This window comes from Triticum dicoccoides, chromosome 2A (assembly GCF_002162155.2).
Source record: "Triticum dicoccoides isolate Atlit2015 ecotype Zavitan chromosome 2A, WEW_v2.0, whole genome shotgun sequence".
NCBI lineage: Eukaryota > Viridiplantae > Streptophyta > Magnoliopsida > Poales > Poaceae > Triticum > Triticum dicoccoides.
In genome coordinates this window covers 24589305-24599974 of record NC_041382.1, presented here as the reverse complement: position 1 = coordinate 24599974, position 10670 = coordinate 24589305, and positions in this window count along the sequence as shown.

Here is a 10670-nt window from a genome sequence, read left to right as displayed (position 1 = left end):
CTACCAGCATGTCATGCTTTGGTTCGGCGGTATTGTTGGATGAAGCGTCCCGGACCGACATTACGCGTACGCTTACGCGAGACCGGTTCTCCCGACGTGCTTTGCGCATAGGTGGCTTGCGGGTGACTATTTCTCGAACTTTAGTTGAACCAAGTGTGGCTACGCCCGGTCCTTGCGAAGGTTAAAACGGCATCAACTTGACAAACTATCATTGTGGTTTTGATGCGTAGGTAAGGTTGGTTCTTGCTTAAGCCCGTAGCAGCCACGTAAAACTTGCAACAACAAAGTAGAGGACGTCTAACTTGTTTTTGCAGGGCATGTTGTGATGTGATATGGTCAAGACATGATGAGATATAAGTTGTTGTATGAGATGATCATGTTTTGTTGAAGTTATCAGCAACTGGCAAAATCCTTATGGTTGTCTCTCTATTGCATAAGATGCAAGCGTCCAATAATTGCTTTACTTTATCGCTATGCGATAGCAATAGTTGCAAGAGCAATTGTTGGCGAGACGACCACGTGACGACACATTGATATAGATCAAGATGATGGAGATCATGGTGTCATGCCGGTGACGATATAGATCATGACAGTACTTTGGAGATGGAGATCAAAGAAGCAAGATGATGATGGCCATATCATGTCACATATTTTGATTGCATATGATGTTTATCTTTTATGCATCTTATCTTGCTTTGATTGACGGTAGCATTATAAGATGATCTCTCACTAAATTATCAAGAAGTGTTCTCCCTGAGTATGCACCGTTGCGAAAGTTCTTCGTGCTTGGACACCACGTGATGATCGGGTGTGATAGGCTCTATGTTCAAATACAACGGGTGCAAAACAGTTGCACACGCGGAATACTCAGGTTATACTTGATGAGCCAAGCATATACAGATATGGCCTCAGAACACGGAGACCGAAAGGTCGAGCGTGAATCATATAGTAGATATGATCAACATAGTGATGTTCACCAATGAAACTACTCCATCTCACGTGATGATCGGACATGGTTTAGTTGATTTGGATCACATGATCACTTAGAGGATTAGAGGGATGTCTATCTAAGTGGGAGTTCTTAAGTAATATGATTAAACTGAACTTAAATTTATCATGAACTTAGTCCTGGTAGTGAACAACAACAACAACAAAGCCTTTAGTCCCAAACAAGTTGGGGTAGGCTAGAGGTGAAACCCATAAGATCTCGCAACCAACTCATGGCTCTGGCACATGGATAGCAAGCTTCCACGCACCCCTGTCCATAGCTAGCTCTTTGTCAATACTCCAATCCTTCAGGTCTCTCTTAACGGACTCCTCCCATGTCAAAATCGGTCGACCCCACCCTCTCTTGACATTCTCCGCACGCTTTAGCCGTCCGCTATGCACTGGAGCTTCTGGAGGCCTGCGCTGAATATGCCCAAACCATCTCAAACGATGTTGAACAAGCTTCTCCTCAATTGGTGCTACCCCAACTCTATCTCGTATATCATCATTCCGGACTCGATCCTTCCTCGTGTGGCCACACATCCATCTCAACATACGCATCTCCGCCACACCTAACTGTTGAACATGTCGCCTTTTAGTCGGCCAACACTCCGCGCCATACAACATTGCGGGTCGAACCGCCATCCTGTAGAACTTGCCTTTTAGCTTTTGTGGCACTCTCTTGTCACAGAGAATGCCAGAAGCTTGGTGCCACTTCATCCATCCGGCTTTGATTCGATGGTTCACATCTTCATCAATACCCCCATCCTCCTGCAACATTGAACCCAAATACCGAAAGGTGTCCTTCCGAGGTACCACCTGGCCATCAAGGCTAACCTCCTCCTCCTCATAGCTAGTAGTACTGAAACCGCACATCATGTACTCGCTTTTAGTTCTACTAAGCCTAAACCCTTTCGATTCCAAGGTTTGTTTCCATAACTCTAACTTCCTATTTACCCCCGTCCGACTATCGTCAACTAGCACCACATCATCCGCAAAGAGCATACACCATGGGATATCTCCTTGTATACCCCTTGTGACCTCATCCATCACCAATGCAAAAAGATAAGGGCTCAAAGCTGACCCCTGGTGCAGTCCTATCTTAATCGGGAAGTCATCGGTGTCGACATCACTTGTTCGAACACTTGTCACAACATTATTGTACATGTCCTTGATGAGGGTAATGTACTTTGCTGGGACTTTGTGTTTCTCCAAGGCCCACCACATGACATTCCGCGGTATCTTATCATAGGCCTTCTCCAAGTCAATGAACACCATATGCAAGTCCTTCTTATGCTCCCTATATCTCTCTATAAGTTGTCGTACCAAGAAAATGGCTTCCATGGTCGACCTCCCAGGCATGAAACCAAACTGATTTTTGGTCACGCTTGTCATTCTTCTTAAGCGGTGCTCAATGACTCTCTCCCATAGCTTCATTGTATGGCTCATCAGCTTAATTCCACGGTAATTAGTACAACTCTGAACATCCCCCTTGTTCTTGAAGATTGGTACTAATATACTCCGTCTCCATTCTTCTGGCATCTTGTTTGCCCGAAAAATGAGGTTGAAAAGCTTGGTTAGCCATACTATCGCTATGTCCCCGAGACCTTTCCACACCTCAATGGGGATACAATCAGGGCCCATCGCCTTGCCTCCTTTCATCCTTTTTAAAGCCTCCTTCGCCTCAGACTCCTGGATGCGCCGCACAAAACGCATGCTGGTCTCATCAAAGGAGTCATTCAGTTCAATGGTAGAACTCTCATTCTCCCCATTGAACAGCTTGTCAAAGTACTCCCGCCATCTATGCTTAATCTCTTCGTCCTTCACCAAGAGTTGGCCTGCTCCGTCCTTGATGCATTTGACTTGGCCAATATCCCTCGTCTTCCTCTCCCGGATCTTAGCCATCTTATAGATGTCCCTTTCACCTTCCTTCGTGCCTAACCGTTGGTAGAGGTCCTCATATGCCCGACCCCTTGCTTCACCAACAGCTCGCTTTGCGGCCTTCTTCGCCATCTTGTACTTCTCTATGTTGTCTGCACTCCTATCCAGGTATAGGTGTCTGAAGCAATCTTTCTTCTCTTTAAGCGCCTTTTGGACATCATCATTCCACCACCAGGTATCCTTATCTTCGCTTCTCCTTCCCCTGGACACTCCAAACTCCTCCGAGGCCACCTTACGAATGCAAGTCGCCATCTTCATCCACACATTGTCCGCATCCCCTCCTTCCTCCCAAGGGCCCTCCTTAAATACCCTCTCCTTGAACACCTGAGCTACCTCCCCCTTGAGCTTCCACCACTTCGTTCTAGCGACCTTGGCACGCTTATCCCGCTGGACACGAATCCGAAAGCGGAAGTCAGCAACCACCAGCTTATGCTGGGTTACAACACTCTCCCCAGGTATCACCTTACAGTCTAGGCACGCACGCCTATCTTCTCTTCTCGAGAGGATGAAATCAATCTGGCTAGAGTGTTGTCCACTACTAAAAGTCACCAGATGTGATTCTCTCTTTCTAAAGAGGGTGTTAGCTACAATCATGTTGTAGGCTAGAGCAAAGCTTAAGACATCTTCTCCTTCTTGATTCCTGATGCCATAGCCAAAGCCCCCATGCGCCCCTTCAAAACCTGTGTTAGATGTACCCACGTGGCCATTGAGGTCTCCTCCTATGAAGAGCTTCTCACCAATCAGTACACTCCTAACCATGTCTTCCAAGCCTTCCCAGAACTCCCTCTTGGTGTTCTCATTGTGGCCTACTTGCGGGGCATATGCGCTGATAACATTGAGAACCAAGTCCTCAGCTACCAGCTTGACCAGGATAATCCGGTCCCCACGTCTCCTGACGTCTATCACTCCATACTTGAGGCTCTTGTTGATCAAGATGCCTACGCCATTTCTGTTTGCAGTCGTCCCCGTGTACCACAGCTTGAAGCCGGTATCCTCCACCTCCTTCGCCTTCTGTCCTCTCCATTTGGTTTCTTGGACGCAAAGGATATCAACACCTCTCCTCACTGCTGCATCAACTAGCTCCCGAAGCTTCCCTGTCAGAGACCCTACGTTCCAGCTACCTAAGCGAATCCTCCTAGGCTCGGCTAGCTTCCTTACCCTTCGCACTCGTCGAGTCAAATGCGAAGACCCTTGCTCATTTTCCACTACATCCGGGCGCCGATGTAGCGCGCCACTAAGGATGCGATGACCCGATCCTCGCTCACTTGCCACCGTATTCGGATCAAGATACGGCGCGCCACTTGGGGGGTGACGGCCCGGCCCTTGCCCATTTTCCACCACACCCGGGTTCCGATGTGGCGCGTCGCTGAGAGGGTTACGCCCCAACAAAAATCTTTTGGGTTTCATCCCCATAAGAGTGGCTGAGTTTTTACGTTGGCTCACCAAGCCTATCACAACCCTCCTCCTTTACCCGGGCTTGGGACCGTCTATGTTGAGACAACATAGGCGGAGTTGAACTTAGTCCTGGTAGTATTTTGCAAATTATGTTGTAGATCAATAGCTCGCGTTGTTGCTTCCCTGTGTTTATTTTGATATGTTCCTAGAGAAAATTGTGTTGAAAGATGTTAGTAGCAATGATACGGATTGGATCCGTGATCTGAGGATTATCCTCATTGCTGCACAGAAGAATTATGACGTTATGAATGTTTGGCTAGCTCAATATGATGACTACTTGATAGTTTAGTGCACCATGCTTAATGGCTTAGAATCAGGACTTCAAAGACGTTTTGAACGTCATGGACCATATGAGATGTTCCAGGAGTTGAAGTTAATATTTCAAGCGAATACCCGAGTTGAGAGATATGAAGTCTCCAACAAGTTCTATAGCTAAAAGATGGAGGAGAATCGCTCAACTAGTGAGCATGTGCTCAGATTGTCTGGGTACTACAATCGCTTGAATCAACTGGGAGTTAATCTTCCAGATAAGATAGTGATTGACAGAATTCTCTAGTCACCATCACCAAGTTAGTAGAACTTCGTGATGAACTATAATAAGCAAGGGATAACGGAAACAACTCCCATGCTCTTCGTGATGCTGAAATCAACGAAGGTAGAAATCAAGAAAAACATCAAGTGTTGATGGTTGACAAGATCACTAGTTTCCAGAAAAGGGCAAAGGGAAGAAGGGGAACTTCAAAAGAATGGCAAGCAAGTTGCTACTCATGTGAAGAAGCCCAAATCTGATCCTAAGCCTGAGACTAAGTGCTTCTACTGCAAAGGGACTAGTCACTGGAAGCAGAACTACTCCAAGTATTTGGCGGATAAGAAGGATGGCAAAGTGAACATAAGTATATTTGATATACATGTTATTGATGTATGCTTTACTAGTGTTTATAGCAACCCCTCAGTATTTGATACTAGTTCAGTTGCTAAGATTAGTATCTCGAAACGGGAGTTGCAGAATAAACAGAGACTAGTTAAGGGTGAATTGACGATGTGTGTTGGAAGTGGTTCCAAGATTGATATGATCATCATCGCACACTCCCTATACTTTCGGGATTAGTGTTGAACCTAAATAAGTGTTATTTGGTGTTTGTGTTGAGCATGAATATGATTTGATCATGTTTATTGCAATACGGTTATTCATTTAAGTTAGAGAACAATTGTTGTTCTGTTTACATGAATAAAACCTTATATGGTTACACACCCAATGAAAATGGTTCGTTGGATCTCGATCATAGTGATACACATGTTCATAATATTGAAACCAAAAGATGCAAAGTTAATAATGATAGTGCAACTTATTTGTGGCACTACCGTTTAGGTCATATTGGTGTAAAGCGCATGAAGAACTCCATGCTGATGGGCTTTTGGAATCACTTGATGCTTGCGAACCATGCCTCATGGGCAAGATGACTAAGACTCCGTTCTCCGGAACAGTGGAGCAAGCAACTGACTTATTGGAAATAATACATACTGATGTATGCGATCCGGTGAGTGTTAAGGCTAGCGACGGGTATCATTATTTTCTAACCTTCATAGATGATTTGAGCAGATATGGGTATATCTACTTGATGAAACATAAGTCTGAAACATTTGAAAAGTTCAAAAAAATTCAGAGTGAAGTGGAAAATCATCGTGACAAGAAAATAAAAGTTTCTACAATATGATCGCAGAGGTAAAATATTTGAGTTACGAGTTTGGCATTCAATTAAAACAATGTGAAATAGTTTCACTACTCACGCCACCTGGAACACCATAGTGTAATGGTGTGTCAGAACGTCATAACCGTACTTTATTAGATATAGTGCGATCTATGATGTCTCTTACCAATCTACCACTATCGTTTTGGGGTTATCCATTAGAGAAAGCTGCATTCACGTTAAATAGGGCACCATCTAAATCCGTTGAGACGACACCCGTGTGAACTATGGTTTGGGAAGAAACCCTAAGCTGTCGTTTCTTAAAGTTTGGAGTTGCGATGCTTATGTGAAAAAGTTTCATCTCGATAAGCTCAAACTCAAATCGGAGAAATATGTCTTCATAGGATACCCAAAGGAGACAGTTGGGTACACCTTCTATCACAGATCCGAAGGCAAGACATTCGTTGCTAAGAATGGATCCTTTCTAGAGAAGGAGTTTCTCTCGAAAGAAGTGAGTGGGAGGAAAGTAGAAAACTTGATAAGGTAATTGTACCTTCTCCCTTATTGGAAAATAGTTCATCACAGAAATCTGTTCCTGTGACTACTACACCAATTAGTGAGGAAGCTAATGATGATGATCATGTAACTTCAGATCAAGTTACTACCAAATCTCGTAGGTAAACCAGAGTGAGATCCGCACCAGCGTGGTATGGTAATCCTGTTCTGGAGGTCATGTTACTTGACCATGACGAACCTACGAACTATGAGGAAGCGATGATGAGCCCAGATTCCGCGAAATGGTTTGAGGCCATGAAATCTGAGATATGATCCACGTATGAGAACAAAGTATGGACTTTGATGGATTTGCCCGATGATCGGCAAGCCATAGAAAATAAATGGATCTTCAAGAGGAAGATGGACGCTGATAGTACTGTTATTATCTACAAAGCTAGACTTGTCGAAAAAGGTTTTTGACAAAGTTCAAGGTGTTGACTACGATGAATTTTTCTCACTCGTAGCGATGCTTAAGTCTGTCCAAATCATGTTAGCAATTGTTGCAATTTTATGAAATCTGGCAAATGGATAAACAAAACTACATTCCTTAATGGATTTAAAGAAGAGTTGTATATGATACAACCAGAAGGTTTTGTCAATCCTAAAGGTGCTAACAAAATATGCAAGCTCCAGCGATCCATCTATGGACTGGTGCAAGCATCTCGGAGTTGGAATATACGCTTTGATAAGTTGATCAAAGCATATAGTTTTATACAGACTTGCGGTGAAGCCTGTATTTACAAGAAAGTGAATGGGAGCACTACAGCATTTCTGATGAGTATATGTGTATGACATATTGTTGATCAGAAATAATTTAGAATTATTCTGCAAAGCATAAAGGAGTGTTTGAAAGGATTTTTTCAAAGAAAACCTCGATGAAGCTGCTTACATATTGAGCATCAAGATCTATAGAGATAGATCAAGACGCTTGATAAGTTTTTTTCAATGAGTACATACCTTGACAAGATTTTGAAGTAGTTCAAAATGGAACAGTCAAAGAAAGAATTCTTGCCTGTGTTACAAGGTGTGAAGTTGAGTAAGACTCAAAGCCCGACCACGGCAGAAAATAGAATGAGAATGAAAGTCATTCCCTATGCCTTGGCCATAGGTTCTATAAAGTATGCCATGCTGTGTACCAGACCTATTGTATACCCTACACTAATTTTGGCAAGGGAGTACAATAGTGATCTAGGAGTAGATCACTGGACAGCGTTCAAAATTATCCTTAGTGGAATAAGGATATGTTTCTCGATTATGGAGGTGACAAAAGGTTCGTCGTAAAAGGGTTACGTCGATACAAGTTTTGGCACTGATCCGGATGACTCTTAGTCTTCATCTGGATACATATTGAAAGTGGGAGCAATTAGCTAAAGTAGCTCCGTGCAGAGCATTGTAGACATAGAAAATTGCAAAATACTTAGGGATCTGAATATGGCAGACCCGTTGACTAAACTTCTCTCACAGGCAAAACATGATCACACCTTAGTACTCTTTGGGTGTTAATCACATAGCAATGTGAACTAGATTACTGACTCTAGTAAACCCTTTGGGTGTTGGTCACATTTCGATGTGAACTATATGGGTGTTAACCACATAAAGATGTGAACTATTGATGTTAGATCACATGGCGATGTGAACTAGATTATTGACTCTAGTGCAAGTGGGAGACTGAAGGAAATATGCCCTAGAGGCAATAATAAAGTTATTATTTATTTCCTTATTTCATGATAAATGTTTATTATTCATGCTAGAATTGTATTAACCGGAAACATAATACATGTGTGAATACATAGACAAACAGAGTGTCACTAGTATGCCTCTACTTGACTAGCTCGTTAATCAAAGATGGTTATGTTTCCTAACCATAGACAAAGAGTTGTTATTTGATTAACGAGATCACATCATTAGGAGAATGATGTGATTGACTTGACCCATTCCGTTAGCTTAGCACTCGATCGTTTAGTATGTTGTTATTGCTTTCTTCATGACTTATACATGTTCCTATGACTATGAGATTATGCAACTCCTGTTTGGCGAAGGAACACTTTGTGTGCTACCAAACATCACAACATAACTGGGTGATTATAAAGGAGCTCTACAGCTATCTCCAAAGGTACATGTTGGGTTGGCATATTTCGAGATTAGGATTTGTCACTCCGAATGTCGGAGAGGTATCTCTGGGCCCTCTCGGTAATGCACATCACATAAGCCTTGCAAGCATTACAACTAATGTGTTAGTTGTGAGATGATGTATTACGGAACGAGTAAAGAGACTTGCCGATAACGAGATTGAACTAGGTATTGGATACCGACGATCGAATCTCGGGCAAGTAACATACCGATGACAAAGGGAACAACGTATGTTGTTATGCGGTCTGACCGATAAAGATCGTCGTAGAATATGTAGGAGCCAATATGGGCATCCAGGTCCCACTATTGGTTATTGACCGGAGATGTATCTCGGTCATGTCTACATTGTTCTCGAACCGTAGGGTCCGCACGCTTAACGTTACGATGACAGTTAGTATGAGTTTATGTATTTTGATATACCGAAGGTTGTTCGGAGTCCTGGATGTGATCATGGACATGACGAGGAGTCTCGAAATGGTCGAGACATAAAGATCGATATATTGGACGACTATATTCGGACACCGGAATTGTTCCAGGTGATTTCGGATAAAACCGGAGTGCCGGAGGGGTTACCTGAACCCCCCGGGGAAGTAATGGGCCTTATTGGGCCTGAGGGGAGAGAGAAGGCAGCGGCCCAGGAGGTGGCGCCCCCCCCCCCTCATGGGGAGTCTGAATAGGACTAGGAGGAGGGGGGGCCCCCTTTCCGTCTCCCTCTCCCTCTCTTTCCTTCCCCCTCCCTATTCCTAGTTGGACTAGGAAAGGGGAGTCCTACTCCCACTAGGAGGAGGACTCCCCCCATCTCCTTGAGGCACCCAAGGGCCGACCGGCCTCCCCCTTGCTCCTTCATATACGGGGGCAGGGGGGCACCCTAGAACACACAAGTTGATCTTCGTGATCGTTCCTTAGCCGTGTGCGGTGCCCCCCCTCCACCATATTCCACCTCGGTCATATTGTAGCAGTGCTTAGGTGAAGCCCTGCGACAGTAGAACATCAAGATCGTCACCACGCCGTCGTGCTGACGGAACTCCTCCCCGAAGCTTTGCTGGATCGGAGCCTAGGGAGCGTCATCGAGCTGAACGTGTGCCAAGAACTCGGAGGTGCCGGAGTAACGGTGCTTGGATCGGTTGGACCGGGAAGACGTACGACTACTTAATCTACGTTGCGTCAACGCTTCCGCTTCGGTCTATGCAGGGTACATAGACAACACTCTCCCCTCTCGTTGCTATGCATCACCATGATCTTGCGTGTGCGTAGGATTTTTTTGAAATTACTACGTTCCCCAACACTCATGAATTCAAAAAGTGCCCGTGAAATTTAAAAATATTCATGATATCAAAAAGTGCCCATGAAATACAACCGAAAAATGAAGACTACGATTTAAATACAATCGATCTTAGCTAGCTATCTGTTCACAATCTTCTTGCCCTTCTTTTTCGCAAATGGAGTTCTTCTGTGGAACGGACGTCCTTTAGGTAGGGTGGTCCTGCTTCTTCTTGTGGTGTGTGCTGCTACTTCATCGTCGTCGTCATGTTCGATCTTCGGGTCGCCGTACTTGTCGAAGTCTTGCTCGTTGGCAACTCCATCCATTCTGATGATCTTCCTTTTGCCTCTCCTCACGACAACACGACTGGGCTTTGACGGGTCGGTAATGAAGAAGCATTGGTCCACTTGGGAAGCCAGTACCCATGGCTCATTTTTCGCGGTGACGTTTGCGCCCGCGGTCTTGGATTTGGTTTCGGGTATAACCATGGTGGTGAAATACCGGTCTTCTTTTAGGACGCTCTTGGCCCATCTGACATGGAACATCGGGACCTTCTCTCTAGCGTAGCTCAGCTCCCAGATCTCCTCGATCCTTCCGTAGTAGCTGTCCTTGTTGTTACCGGTGTAGGATTCCATTGTTACCCCGGAGTTTTG